The 15459-nt window shown below is 42.9% G+C and overlaps 1 protein-coding gene and 1 long non-coding RNA gene across 11 annotated transcripts in view; one reads left to right on the plus strand and one right to left on the minus strand.

The window, feature by feature from the left end:
- Positions 1-1004, minus strand: part of LOC124235347 (uncharacterized) — a 44521-nt gene extending 43517 nt beyond the window's left edge. The window contains exon 1 of the long non-coding RNA XR_006887451.1: positions 892-1004. This is a non-coding gene — a long non-coding RNA (uncharacterized LOC124235347). The remainder of the gene's footprint in view (positions 1-891) is intronic.
- Positions 1-15459, plus strand: part of RHOBTB1 (Rho related BTB domain containing 1) — a 117389-nt gene that overhangs the window by 45361 nt on the left and 56569 nt on the right. For 3 of the 10 annotated variants that reach the window (XM_046653099.1, XM_046653096.1, XM_046653097.1), the window contains exons 1-2: positions 8565-8863; positions 10986-11036. The exons of 1 other annotated variant lie outside the window; for it this stretch is intronic. The gene's annotated coding sequence lies outside the window, so the exon portion shown is untranslated. Of the gene's footprint in view, positions 1-8170; positions 8189-8564; positions 8864-10985; positions 11037-15459 lie in introns of those variants that run through there. 6 more of the 10 variants (XM_046653098.1, XM_046653100.1, XM_046653102.1 and 3 more) reach the window with 4 other exon arrangements.

Consider the following 15459-nt stretch of genomic DNA (forward strand, 5'->3'; position numbering starts at 1 on the left):
TCTGTGACATGTTGGTGGTGAGATCCTATTACTCATAGACACGTGACCCACAGGTGTTGGCCAGCTTGTCAAGAACCCCGTGAGTCCTGAAGTTGTCATCTGATAAAGATGAGCTCTCTTCAGCTCTACTCAATCTTTAACCTACCTGAGGTTCCTAAAATACAAAGTATGAAGGTAGTTTACCTGAGTTTAATATCAGATTTTAAGCGGAGCTGTAGCCCATTAGACTTCCAGTTACACAGTGTGATGTCATGCATTGTAATCAGCATTACTTTGACTGAATGAATAAGGAACGATAAATACGAAGTGCTAATTACATATAAGTAGACTCCTTCTCTATGAGTTCCTATTTAAGATGACTAATACTTAGCTAGGTATTTGACCTCTGATAAGTGACTGGAAGTTTTTGGTCTTCAGTTTCCTCATCTATAAAATGGGGATGATAGTGGTACCTCCCTAATAAAGTCATTGTGAGGAGTTAATGAGAGTGAATGTAAAAGCATTTAGCATCATGCCCAACACATAGTGGGTGCTTACTAAATATTAACTAGTATAATTACAGATTAAAAAGTCAGGTGGTGATCTTGGTGTTTATTACTCTTATGCATGCACACTAGTACCCAACCTGTTTATTACACTTCAATCTTTGCAAAACATTTTCAAGATCTCAAAGTGCGTGTTCATGGATGATCAATGTAATGTTGGCAGTGATTACAGTGGAACAAATGAAGCCATCATGAAGGATGGTTTCCCTTAAAATTGCAGCTTTGTCTTAAGTCATGTAGATGGCCTGTATATATGAGTAATTAGAAGAAATTATAACTAAGGTATCTTGTAAAAGTTTTATCATTTACCATTATTTAAAAAACCATTTACTATGGGTTTCCTTACCCATACTGCTGTTCGAGGCACCATGGGGATGGAGACACAGCAACATTTCCATGCTTTTCACCAAAACTTCAGGCTCCTCTAAGACTGATGCTGTGATGGGAAGTGAGATTTTGTCCCTGACTGCAGGAGTCATGGGCTTATGTTTACAAGCTAAGGGACTACGCTCCTTCAGTGTCGATCCTGACGTGTTTAACCACTTATCTCACTCACATGAGACTCAGTTAACTACTTGTCCATAAAGGAGAGTTTACCAAGTGGTAAATTATAGGTCATGTGAAATGTTAAGGTAAACGTAACTATTTACAGAGCTAAGGAGATACTCTGTAATTGTGTGCATGGAGATGGATATTCGTGACTCCAGTGCAAGGAGTCCGGGCCTCTGTGCTGTTAGATAAGGAACCATTATGAAAGGAGTGATGCCAGTTAAGGAAAAGCCTCACAATTCAGCTTTTTCTGGGAACTGACTGGTAGGTTTCCTTGCAGGTCGTTGGTGTTTCTAAAAAAAACTATATTCCTTTTAAAGTGGTATCTATACATAAGTTAGCGTACTATGCTCTAAATTACTTCAGAGTATTTATTTTCACAAGTTCAGAGGATCAGGGTTAGAATTCTGGGTTAGATAGAATTCTGATTCTCCCTCTGCTAACAGTGAAGTCATTTATACTCTAGGAAACTTCTAATTCTCAAGGATGTCATGAAGATTAAGTGCCCTGTATATTAGAGATGCTTAATAAGCAATATAAACATAGGTGGAATTATTTTTCTGAAACGGGCTGTGTGTGTGTGTAGTCCATTTATTCTTCTAGTTTCTGCATATAGTTTAGCTCACTTCCATAGACGGGGCAAAAACACGGCAATTGCAAGTTGCTGGCAGAACAAAAACCTCAAATCTCAAATACTAAACTTTCCACCTTACAGAGAGAAATTGGTGGAGGCTAATATATATAAGGCTTCCAGTCAGCATGTGGGGGATGAGTTGTGGGAATGATATAGCTCCTATATGATTGATCTTTGGTACTTCTAAATCAAATGAGACCCTGTGCGGTTTTTTTAAATGGCCTCATAATGAGTCCATTTTCACACTCACCAGTGTGTAGAGAGCTTCACATTTTACAAGACATTTTCCACAAACATTATTTCATTTAGTCCTCTTAACAACATTTTGCAAAGTTATTATCCATGTCCTCATTTTATATATGGAATTTTGAGATGCAATGGATTAAAGGACTAGCACAGAATTACATAGTTAGTGGTATGGCCGAAATACAATTCCATTTTCCTACTCTTCCCATTACCCTATGCTCCCTTTAATGTGTTTTGGGTTTTGGGTTTTTTTTTTTCCTTGTTTTAGAAGAGAAATACAGTTTTGTATTTTTTGTATGAAACATTTGGTCAGGCAAGATAGGCTTTAAACATGCTATGACATAAATCTTCTCATTTATTTTCAATTAGGTAAAGTTGAAGTCTAGCATTAACACCTTTTGTAATGTGAGGGACATCATTTATTCCTGAAACAAATGTCCCTTTCACATGCAGACTTTTTTTTCCCAGTACAGAATATTTTTACTCTAAAAAACAAAAATCAAAGATACACATTGTACACTAGCCTATTATGTTTGTCTTCTTTCTGGAGGTGTGACATACATGTTTTACGTTTCGTAATGCCAACAAAACAAAGCCAGACAGATGACCATAAAAGCTGTTTGCTACCTCCCCTCCACATGCTGAGCAGGCCAGTCGAACACCATCTTGGTAAGAGATTTTGAGGGGAAGACAAACGTAGTTAGAATTGTAGAGCTTGCAAAATCACATTTCTACCAAACTTGCCCCACCCTAACAGGAAACCTAATGAATGGATTCATACATCAAGAATTTTGGCAAACCTGCACAAATACATTTAACACGCCATGAGAAAAGGATACCTTTTTGTCTACTTCCAGCACATAACCTATATCCATGGGTGCCCAGTAAAAGCATTTTCACCTTCACAGAACTAACAACTGAAAAACACACAGTATTTAATGCTTCTATCTTTAAATAGATAATCATAGAAATTCCAAGATTGGATCTACTGGATTAGCCTGAGTATTCATCTATAAAAATATATTTTAAAAAAATCATGCTTTACAAAAAAGAACCTTCTGGGACTGGCCCAGTGGTGTAGTGGTTAAGCTCGCAGGCTTCACTTCGGCAGCCTGGGTTCACTGGTTCAAATCCCGGGTGTGGACCTGCACACCACTCATCAGGCCATGCTGTGGCAGGTGTCCCACAGGTAAAATGGAGGACTATGGGCACAGATGTTACCTGAGGGCCAATCTTCCTCAGGAAAAAGAGGAGGATTGGCAACAGATATTAGCTCAGGGGCAATCTTCCCCACAAAAAAAAAAAAGTAAGAAAGAAACATTAATTTTTTTTTTTTAAAGATTTTATTTTTTCCTTTTTCTCCCCAAAGCCCCCCGGTACACAGTTGTATATTCTTCACTGTGGGTCCTTCTAGTTGTGGCATGTGGGGCATGGTTTGATAAGCAGTGCCATGTCCACGCCCAGGATTTGAACCAACGAAACAATGGGCTGCCTGCAGCAGAGCACGCGAACTTAACCACTCGGCCACAGGGCCAGCCCCAGAGAACATTAACTTTTTAAAAAAAGAAAAAAGCTTCTCCTAGAAACTACATCAGGACCAACAGTGATGACTAGACTTCAAACCCAAGACTAGGAGTTCATTTCTACTTGTAGCGTAAAGGTGAAGGATATCTCTTTCAGTTGATTCCCACAGCCAAGACTAGCCTGGATTTCCCCCAGAACACTGGACAGAAAATAGGAGCTTCAGAGACCTTAAGAACTAGTTTGAGTAACACCTAAGATAAATTCCCAAGTAGTCAAAACCCCTCACAGCTGGGCCACTTGAGCTGAAGTGTTGCCACTCTTATCCAGGTGAAAGAGCTATGAACACAGAGATTCATGCAAAGCCTGCCTGTGGTATTTGGGACAGAAAGGGATAATGATAGTAGGTTATTCCATGTTGTTGATATATCAACTACACAAAGCTGGGGAAAGGGCCCACCAGATGGAATACTGGACATCATCTCGCCCCACGGTAGTCTAACATCTGAGAGAAGCATCTACTCTCGCAGAAGTAATTGAATTCCTGAATCCAAGAAAGTGTTTCCAGAGGGTCAGGTCTTTTTCTTTGTGATGCTTCAATACTTAGCATTAATGAAGAGTCCCAGAACAGGGTCAGTCTTTCCTTTCTGTCATCATTAGCTGGAGCGCACCCGGCCTTTTGGGCCCGCGTGGTCCAAACCGACCCCATTGCCTGGAGGTGGGAGCTGGAGCCCCAGTTCTTCTGGGAAGCTGCCACGCAAGATGATTTGTACAAGGAAGTCGCCCCCAAGCCACTGCTTAAGTCCAGTGCCCACTGGCCTTATTCTGTTCTGTGGTCCAGAACTGTTTCTTTAAAAGCCAGAAAACCTGAACATGTGAGCCAGCATGTCGACCATGTCAAGAGCCACCTCATCTTTAGAGTATTGCAAAGTTGTTGGCTGTTATGAAAGCTGCCATGTTAACTCCAGGAATCCGCTCCAACAGCTGTTTTTCAATATCTTTCTACCAAACACATCTATTCTTAAAAATTAGCGCATGGGTCACCTTATTCTCTTCCATGCCTTCAAATCCTGGTAGTACTTGTCCATGAAACCTGGAACTCGCCACCCAGGATACTATCCTTTAAACAGCCAACGACAGCGTGAAGTTCTGCGTCCCAGTAGGAAGAGAGAGCGCGAAACTGTCGTCCTTTCAGGCGACTTTTGCAGCGGTCGGGGCAGCCCGCCGGCCGCTGGAGGAGGCGTCTGCGCCTGCGCAGAGGCGTGGCCCTGGCTCCTTGGGCCGCAGCCACGTGTCGGCCTGGCTCAGGATGTCCGTTACCGACCGCTCAAATGCAGGCTTATGAAATAATCCTGAAAAAACCCTCTCCATAGGAGTTCTATGTAAGTATTTGGGAATACTTTATATTCTCTCTCAAACTGATGGCAATAGAAATGTTGAACAATAGTGATTGAATTCAAAGTAGAGTTAACTTGAGGTAGTATTTAATTTGCAATTTGAAAATTCTATGATCCCAGAATATATTTTTGAAAACACTGTCAAAACGCAATAGTAAAAAGCCAGACAATCCAATTATAAAATCCAAGAAAAAAATCCAAGTATAAAATCCAATTATAAAGACATGAACAAATATATCAGCAAAGAAGAAATAAGGATGGCATGTGAAAAGATGTGCCAACATCATTAGGCATTATACATATGCAAGTTAAAACCACAATGAGTTGTCCCTACAAAACTAGTGAACAACTGAAATTTTTTAAAAAAAAATAGTGATAATACCAAATGCTGGTGAGAATGTGGAGGAACTAGATTTCTCATACATTACTGGGGGACTGTAAAATGATACAGCCACTCTGGAACACAGTTGGACAGTTTCTTAGCATATGACCCAGCAATTGCATTCTTGGGCATTCATCCCAAAGAAATACAAACTTATGTTCACACAAATACCTATGTGCAAATGTTTACAGAAGTGTTATTTGTAATAGCAAAATCCTGGAAACTACTCAGATGCCCTTTAGTGAGTAAATGGAATAACAAACTCTGGTATACCCATACATACTCAGCAATAAAAAAGAAGGAACTGTTGATGCGTGCAGCCCCCTTTATGAACCTCAAGGGCGTTACGCTTAGTTAAAAAAAATTCAATCTCAAAACATTACATGCTTTATATTCCCATTAATATAAGTACCGAAATGGCAAAACTCTAGAGATGGAGAACAGATTAATGCTTGGGGGTGCGGGGGGGCGGGGGATGCAAATACAAAGAGGTAGCGTGAGGAAGTTCTTTTGTGATAACAGAACAGTTCTGTATCTTGATTGTGGGAATTTTTTAATCCTATGACTTTGGTTAAATATTTACCATAAAAGCTAGTCAAAAGTTTTTACACCACTTCTGTACAGTACAACCCTGAAAGTCTTTAAATAAATGGTGTTGGTTTATTTAAGCTTAAGTACCAATTTTTATATTTATTAAAAGCGAATCGTATTGATTTTATTTGCAAGCATCAGTTGTAGTATATAAATGCGGATTATTTTGTGGTAGTAACAAGGACAGGAATTGGCGGTGATTCAGAGGATTATTTGCTATTGCTCCTTTTCTCTCCTTCCCTGTTGGCAAAATATAGTCTGTACTCCTTGCTGCATTTTCTCCAACTTTTCCAGAATTGGGGGTTTCATGTGTACAATTTTGGGGCTACATAGCACCTTTGTGGCAACCTCTTCCTCAGGTCCCTGCCCTTGTTTGGAAGGACTTCCTAGAACAGTGACTTTTCCTCTGCCATATCTGAATTACTGTTCACATCAATTTTCCCAAAAGTTCTTCCGGTCAGTTTTCCTCAGATTTAGGCAGCCATGATGACTGTTTGTTCTTTACCCCCTATGGAAGAAGAATCCTTTGGAAGGCCTACCTGAGCCTTGGTACCCTCTGGGGATGGAGGGCAACATCTGAATGGTAGCCTGCCAACTGGGATCTTTGTATAGGTGTCTTGCTGGTCCTAGCACCTGCCTGCTGCTTAAGCATGCCATTTACCTCTTTATAATTTATAACTGAAGAAATGAAAGAAACTGAGGAAAGGCAGGATGTCAAAAAGCAGCTTGGTGATAAAATAAGACCTTGGCACATGCTGACCCACGTCAAAATGCTACTGTCAAAACCTCAGAAAACTACGTACTTCTGCGTGCCTCAGTTTCCTCATCTATGAAATGGTTATGATAATAATAGCATCTACTTCATCCGTTGTTCTTAGGATTAATTGAGAAAATGTGTTTTAAACCTCCTTGCCTATTGCCTCCCACATATGAAGGCTGCAATACAGGTTGATTCCCATTTCTTCTGAGTTCCTACCCTGTGGCTTAGCCCCCAGGGCAGTTTGAAGAGCAATGGCTTGCAATAAAGACGACTGATGGCTGGGGGTGAGCAGGGTTAATTAACTTTTCCCAAGAAATCTGTTCCTGAAAAGAATGTATATTGATTAAACCTTTCAAAATGGAGTCACTTTTAAATAGACTGAGGGAAGTTGGTGTTGTGCCAAGTAAATGATCACTCCCCCATGTGTCTGTCTTGAAGTTCTTTGAGCAGACCCCTGTATGTGACTTTTCACTATGCTCTTTTCTGGGTATCAAAGATTAGGGACTGCTAACTCCATTTCCAAAGACAGTTCAGTAAGGATGGTTTAAACAAAGCACATTGCCTTGAACACCTTTCCTTGTAAAAACACTGAATTTCACTATGTTTTGGGGTCTCTGGGGGCTTCTGAGAGCACCAGGCAAGCTTTTGTCACCAAGGCAAATAAATACTAGTGGGGAAGATCAGGAATACCCAATGGACTAAAACTCATCGGCGGATCCTGGGAAGGGAGAGTAAGTATTCCATCTGGGAAAATGAAGGTGGCTTCCTGAAAGAAACTGAGGGACAAACGGGTTTGTTTGCATTAGAATTTTTTCTGTTCTGTTTCTTGGGGGATAACACAAAGAAATGGCCCTTGCAATAAAAAATGGCTCCCTTTTCCCCAGCCCTTCAAAACCTCAGGGAGACAGTTACCTGAGAACTCCTTGAGTCCTAAGGACACATTGTTGCCATCTTTGTATCCCCAGTCCTTGGTAGACAGCGTCCTCAATGAAGGTAATTTTAACAGCCTGACCGAAAGCTCCTTGAGGGCCCGGACCAGGTTGGTTGTGCTCATTGTCACCTTTTTAGAGCTTAACAGGGTGCCTAACATACTGTAGGCACTCAATAAGTATTTGTTATGTGAATGCATGAAAACTACCCCTGGTCCGGTCCTAGGAGCTCACGGTCAGCCTGCGCAGGGAGACGCGTTCAGGAGGGATGGACTGTCTTAGGCTTCCAAGAATTCCGACAATCCGTGAGCGACTAGAAGTCAACTTCACTTCCTCACTCAGTCATTTGTAGGAGATTGTAAATCACCTCCTTATCCGGGTCGGGAGCAGGGGTGCGTCCTGATGCCGTCCCCACCCCCCCCCCCCCCCCCCCCTCCCCCCCGGGGCCAAGTCCCCGGGGAAGGGAACCCCGGGGGGGAGCCCGCCAGCACGTGCAGCCGCCCAGGGGAGGAGGCTGAGCTAACGCAGCCCTTAGTCAGCAGCTGGGCTTGGTTTGGAAACAAAAGCCAATGTCCTCCCTCGGAGTCCGCGGCCGGTCAGCTCCCAGGGGGAAGAAGGCCATGCTGCCCAGCCGGTTAGTGGCCCAACTTACTTTTCCAGAGCCTGGGACAAAGGGCCAGCAGTTGGACGGGAATGGGTGGGATGTTGGCACAGAGGACGGGAGCACAGATCGCCCCGACCCTCCCCTCCCGGCCGCTTGGGAGAACGGCCGGGGTCTCCCGTGCTCCGCGCATGTTTGTCCCGGGCCATGCGCCTCCGAGCCCGTGCCCCCCGGGTCTGCGTGAAGCGGAGGCACCTTTGCAACCAGCGCCCCGGCGCACAGACACAGCAGGCCCTGGTTTCATGAATGAAATCCAATCGTGTGGATATAAATAGCCGCGAAGGCTGCTAACGTCACAGAGAGAGCGGCGGCCGCCACGGCGGCGGAGCTCGGTGCCTAGCGCTCGGCTCCGCCCGGCCGGCCCGCCTGAGAGGGGGTGGGGGCACGAGAAGGGGAGGGCTGGGGGTGGAAAAGGGCGAGCCCCTCTCGCCCCGGACGGGGCAGAGCGGCGGCGGCGCCGGCGAGCCCGCAGGCGAGGCAGTGCCATGCTGCCTTTGTGCAAAGTTGGGCGGCGGGCGGCACGCCGCGCGCAGGGACCCCGCACACCCGCGACCGCGCGCAGCCGTGGCTGCTGCTGAGTAGCGGGGGCCCCCCCGCTCCCCCCAGCCCTTGAAGGCGGAGAGAGCTCGCGTCTCGCTCGGCTTCAGGGTAGGTTCTGTGTCGTGAGTGCGCTACGGTACGAAACTTCTCGGAGCAGCCGCCCGGGAGCCCCCACCGCCCCGGCCCCAGCGGGTGGCATGGAGGGGGGAGGCCCGGGCCGCGCCACGCGGCCGGCAGCGTCCCAAGAGAGAGTTACGGGACCGAGCTGTTCTGGGAGCCGCCCTCGCCTCTGTGCGAGGCCGGGCACCCTCACATCAGAGGCGAGCCGAAGAGATTTCTAGGAGCGCCCGCACAGCCGCACCCCTAACTTGGAACTGAGAAAATGTACAACAGGCACCCTTAGCAGGCTGGCCTCGCCTGGGAGGGGTTGGTGCCGCGCCGCAAAGAGGGCTCTTTTTCTTCGAAGGACAGTGGTGGGGAGCCGGAGGACCTGAAAAAGGGGATATGCTGGCCCCTTGGGCGCTTGTCGCCCCAGGAGAGTTGACTGGTCAGCCCACAGTTTGACGCTCCCCGCCCCCAACCCCGTGTCTATGGAGTCTGTTGTGAGTTGCTGTGACAACAGTAGGAGCTGCCCTGAGGGGCTTGCAAAACACCTTACCTTGTCTCTGTGTGCTCAGCTTTCTGGGAGAACAATAGGGTGGGGGGTGGGCGGTGGGCGGTGGGGGGTGGGCGGGAGATGTGCAGACAAGAGAATCCAACCGCCTCCCCGCAAAAAGAAGTGGAAAGAAGGCACAACTATGTCAAAATATATCATTAGATCCTACTGTTAGCTGCGCCCTTTCTATCCTCAGCAGTATCAAACATCTCAACTGCGGAGCAATGTCAATATTTAGACTTGGACAAGCCAGAAAGTTAGAAGGGAACGCCGAGCGCAGGGTTTTGACTTGGCTTTGCACGTCAGCACACAAGCTGTGCCTTTCGAGCTGACTGTACACATTTGCTGGGGGGGAAATGCATGAAGGTTGATATATACACAAAGGCATCCCGACCTAGGAAAGTCTGGGAAGTTAAGACCAGAAGAGTCGCCTTGACTTTGAACTTCCCCCAACCTGGGCTGTTCACGCGACTCTGTTGGACCCCAGCCAGATGCTCAGCTTGAGGTTTCGGCAGTTTGGGGCTCCCCCGCCCCCAACCGGGGCTGTGCTGCGTATTCTTCTCTGTACTGTGTATCCTCTCTAAACTGCAAAAACAGTTAGGTTATCAGTAGTTTTCATCTTTGTATAACAGTCCTCTCACTATCAGCAGATATAAATAGCCAAAAGGCTCTGTTTGTTTGATCTTGGCAAGCTCGCGGCTTTTGTAAACATACACTGTTAAGTTTGTTTACAAACACTCTTTAGAAATTTGGAATTAGAGTTCGTTTCCAATAACTTTGTAGATGCCTGAGAGTCACTGGTTGCTAGAAAATAAACACAAGACTTTTAAGTATAAATAATGTCTGCATACTGCTCCGCAGGTGGAGTGGGCAGTAAATTATTATTAAACAAGGTTTCCTCTCAGATTCCTGGATCCTATTTGGACATATTAGTGGGAAGGGATTTAACTAGTTCATCCCAGTGTGGAAGACTTTGAAAAACCCATTAGGAAGCAATATAATCATGGTCAGTGTTTTTCTAAACTTGCCCATTGATTGTTATTTTCCAAAATTTTGAAGGTAGTGTAAATTTAAATACATATGTGTGATCATAGAGGTGGAAATAGAAACACAGGTACTTCGATGTCGTTGGCTCAACAACATAACATTAACTATATAACTATAATTTAATAGGAAAACCCAGAATCATTTGGACTTTTACTTATGATAATATTGTCTAAAAATGCAATTTTGGAGGAATAGCATGTCCACTTCTATGATGTCTGTATTGTAAAATGCCTATAAGGTTTTCCGTGTTCCCGTTCATGGATTTGTGGCCAAGTGCTTTTTTTGTGTCATCCCCAAATGCTCAGAAATATATTTTCAGAAATGCTACAAAATGTTAGTCTAGCTATTTCAGGATGTATTTGACCCAAAGAAATGCCATTTTAACACTGACACTTAGCAAAAAAATAAAGCAGATTCTGCCCTTTTGGGGGAAAAGAAAGACAACAATGTATGTTGAAAGTTTTAGTGGCTCCCCGTGTGCTCCTGGCAAGCAGTAGCATTTATAAAATATTTCTCTCTTTTGTGTAGGTAAGTCCAGCTGTGAGCAGGGTGTTCTGTTCTTCACTTCCAGCAAGCCAGGTCAGTGTCTGTGCAAACCTATGGCCATAGATTGATGACATCCTGTGTCTATTCTGACTATGCATTTCAGAACAGGTTTCTTAGTCATTTGTCTTAAAGCAGTTTGTCTTTGTCATTTTTTTATGGACTCAATTATGAATTATAGTTATTGTATTGATATTTCAAGTTCAATGATTGTTAAAATTATTCTATTTACTCTGAGTAAACAGAATAGAATAGAATAGAATAGAATTTACTGAGTAAATGGGCCTTGAATCAGTTTGTCCTTTATAAGACTTTTTCTTTACTTTGGGGATCCAAGTGGTGCCAATCAGATGAGGACTCTGGGGACTTGGGGGCTTGATGATTAAGACTTTACTTCTATCCTAATCTTGGCACTCTAGAGCTGGAAGAAACTTGATATAATCATAGTTGACATTTTTGAGCATGAACCAAAGTTCAGGTAATGTGCTGCATTCTTTACATTTATGTTCTCATCCTGCATCAAAAAATCCCTGTGAGCTGAAACCACTCTCTTGATCCACAAACAAGAGGTGAGGAATTGGAAGTTCAGAGAGGTTAGATAATAGGTTGAACTCCTACTTGTGGTAAATAGAAGAAATAGGAGTATAACCAAAAAGAAAGTTCTGTCTTACTCTAAAGCTTAAACTCTATAGTTGAAAAAATCTTCTCCAGTAGGGAAGCTGGGGCCAAGAAAGGTTAAGTGACTTGCCTAAGATAACTTGGTAATTGCAGCTCATATAATAACATTCAATGGCCCAGCTGTTGCAAAAGAATAAATTCCATTCTCGTAAGTAAAACAGTGAAATAAATATTCATGTGTACTTTTTGGCATGGCACTGTCAAAGATTTAAGAAAATTTTTATCATAGGGTCTCTGGTCTTAAGGATCTTACAAACAGATTTAAAAGGCAAAATATTAAACATTCATGTAGGAAAAATTAGAGAATAAATCAAGATCATGCTGAATTGGGGGTCAATAGTAAATTTATGAGAAGATCAGCGTTTTCCGTTCTGTGGGATTACTTGGCAATTCCACGTATGCTTGGAAAAAAAATTTCCAAACCCATTTTTTATCTGTATAGATGATAAATGGATGATAGTTTGGGGAGAAACAGAATTTGAGAACCCAACAGGGAGAGATTTTGCAATCATCTAGAACAGCTAAATTAAGTCTCTCAAACTCAAAGGCGTTATTGCTTCAAAAGCTTTGTAACAGAATCGTGAGCTTCTTGAATCTGCACAGCGTCTTTGAGAAAGCATTACAATTTGGCACAATGCTTAAAAGCACTGGATTCCTTCTGGAACCTCAGTTTGCCTGAAATGTGCCATGTAGATAGGTTTGGAGACATAATAGATAAATCCCAACCAAAGTCCTGAAAATGGCCAGTATTTCAAAATTAAGCAAGATGTTTTCTGGTTTTGCCTAGGTTGACAGCCTTCTCTTCCCCCTCTCCCGTATTTCCCACCTACTTTTTGTAGAATAATTTGTAACAGTTGTTAATCGTTCCTAGGGAGTATTATATAAAGGGGTAATAAAAAATGAAATGGGGGACAAATTACTAAAGAAAACCTTAATATGTCATCTTTTTTTAATGTACTGATACCCCTGATTCAAGCTAATAACCCTAAAAGCTTAATTAGTTGAGATACTTTTCAGCATTTAAGGGGTTTTTATAAGCTGTCCTATGACAGCTTTTGTCCTATAAAAGTTGTTATATAGTGTGTCATTACATAATCGATCAGAAGAGCAACAATACTGGGAAGATCCCATGAGAGGTTAAGACCTCGCCATCAGCTGGTATTTGGTTAGCTGTGACAATGGTATGTCATAAAAATATCAGTATAGCAACTATAAACCTATAATTACTTAAAGGGTAAAATTATACTCTGAATCATATAATTTTAATGCCAAAAGAGACCTTAGTATTAGCGTGGTATCTCTAACAATAATTTAATTAGCAACCATTTGTTTTTTTGAACTTCAGAAGGGTTTGGTTAATATTCTTGACTTGTCTCAAAACATGGCTGGAAACATTTTTAATTTTCCTATGTTTTTTGCTCAGGAAATATACCTGTAGAAAACAGAGGAAGTTTTTATTGAAATCTTTCTATTGGTCTTCCTTTTAGAGAACAGGCAGTTCAATCGCATTATTTGAAGACCTCGGTCGGCTTCACATAACAGGGTTCAAAGAGTACAGATGATTTGAATCTGCTTCTTGTGTTCATCATCTTTTCTCCACCCAGGCTTCTCACAGCCTCACAACACCAAAACAAAACTTGGAGCAGGAAGGAAAAATGTCACAAAAAGTGGTGTGTGTAGAAAGGGGCAGGCGGTGGGGGGGTGTGGAGGAGGTGTGAGTGGTGGGAAAGAGGAGGGGGAAAGGGAAAGCTTTGGTGGGGAGGGCAAGAGGCACTCACTCAATGGATGGCAGGTGTATAGATTATTTATTTAGGTTATTTATGTGTCAGCATCAGCATTGTTTGGTTTTTTAGTTTACAGACAAAGTGAAGTCACTCCTCCTCTTCCTGGAATCTTTTGTTCCTTGTGCTCATAGGGCAGAAATTAGGAAATGGGCAAATAAAGACACTGAAATGAAATGTAGGTATGATGTTTCTAGACATCTTTCTCGATGTCCCAGGACACTCCTGTCTTCAAAGACTCCCTCTAGCTATCCCATCAAGTACATCAGCATGTCTCTGATATGGTTTTATCCACTAAGAGGTGAATTAGAAACTTTTACAAAGAAAGCAATGCCAGCAGGTCCAGAAGAAGCAATTACATTTCTCCACTCTGCACCTGAGTTTATTTGTTGCATAGACAGAGATCAATGGCAAGTTCCCAATGAAGTTACCATCTCAGGCTCCATCCCTCAGTGGAGAAATTCCCTTTGAATTGTTACTCAACCATAGTCCAAACCCCTAATGACCAGTGGAATAACAATAACTGCACTTATTATGCTCCTACTAGATGCCAGACACTTTACTGCGTTACAGTTCATATTCATTATCGATTCCAATTTTACAGAAGCAAAACATGGAACTCAGATATGTTAACTTAAAGAGCCAGGAGGAGGTAGAGCTTGGATTTGCACCAAGATCTGTCTAAGAACTTGAATATATATTCTTTTTAAACGAACTCCTGGGAAAAAACAAAAAACACTTGAAAGCAATTCATTTCGGGTTACTCTTGCAGATGGAGTATAGGAGTTTAATAATTATTCCGGCAGGGCTTTTTCTTTGTTTGTTTGATGTATCTTGAACCACATAGCCGTCTTGCCTGGACACATTTGTTAACTCTCAGGTCATCTCTAATATATTTTGATGGAAGTCACGATCTTAAACAGATGAGTCAGGGAGGGTTGAATCATGGGCCCAGAAAGGCACTTAAGGAGACTTAATCCAGCCTCACAGAGGTGGAAAAGCTTGCCCCCCAGAGAAGTGATGTAACTCCCGCTCTCATAGAGACGCAACTGGAACTGAACCCAGGTTTTCAAGTTCCAGCCAGGGCTCAGTTCTATTACATAACGCTGCCTGAAATGTGCTTGTCTTCTAAACCCTCCCACTTAGCAAAATTACCACTGTCAAGTATGAAAAACCTCTGAAGCCTAAGATACATCCAGAAATGAGTGAGCAGAGGGTTCCAGCAGTGTAAAGATATGGTGGGTACTAGGAGAAACCTCACTTCCCTTCCTTGACGCCAATACAGAATAGTCCTTTCCTCTTACTCAGAACCTAACAGCCTCATACTTTGACCCCTTCCAAGCTGTCCTTGTTGACTGATCTGTTTTAATCAAGTATGGAGCCTTTTAATTTTGTCTGTGCTCTGGCTTTTTTATTACCTATGTGATGTGGGCGAAATACTTCTTTGGACCTCATTTTGCTCATCTATAAAGTGGAGAGAGTATCACTTCCGTCAGAGGATTATGAGGATGTTAGGAAGTCACGCATGTAAAGCACATCACAGTCCTCAGTGAGGGCTAGTTCTCTTCTTAGCCTCCCTAGAGTATCTCAAGGGAAGATGTTAAAACACATTAGGACAGTCCTATTATTTTGCCACCAAATGTACTGGAGTCATTTGAGTTCTGATATTGCAAGGGATGGACATAGTAACCCTTTTTCTTGGGTAAAAACAGGCTCAGGGGTCTCTCTGGGTACCAGTGGCTTGGTCACGATTACATTTGTTTTCTTCACACTCTAGTGTTGCCAAGTTTTACTCGAATTATTTTATTGCTTCAGTTTCTGCCGCAAACTAATACCAAGCTCCCCTTGGAGATTTGTGGCTCTCATTTCCTTCCAGACACTGTGTAAGTATCTAACGTGTGTTCCACATAGACCTCTGCATCTCAAAGCAACTACTATATTTTCAGCCAAATAACTAAGAAATATTTCCAGAGAGTATTATTGCCAGTAGAGTGTTTTTG

This window comes from Equus quagga, chromosome 2 (genome assembly GCF_021613505.1).
Source record: "Equus quagga isolate Etosha38 chromosome 2, UCLA_HA_Equagga_1.0, whole genome shotgun sequence".
Classification (NCBI taxonomy): domain Eukaryota; kingdom Metazoa; phylum Chordata; class Mammalia; order Perissodactyla; family Equidae; genus Equus; species Equus quagga.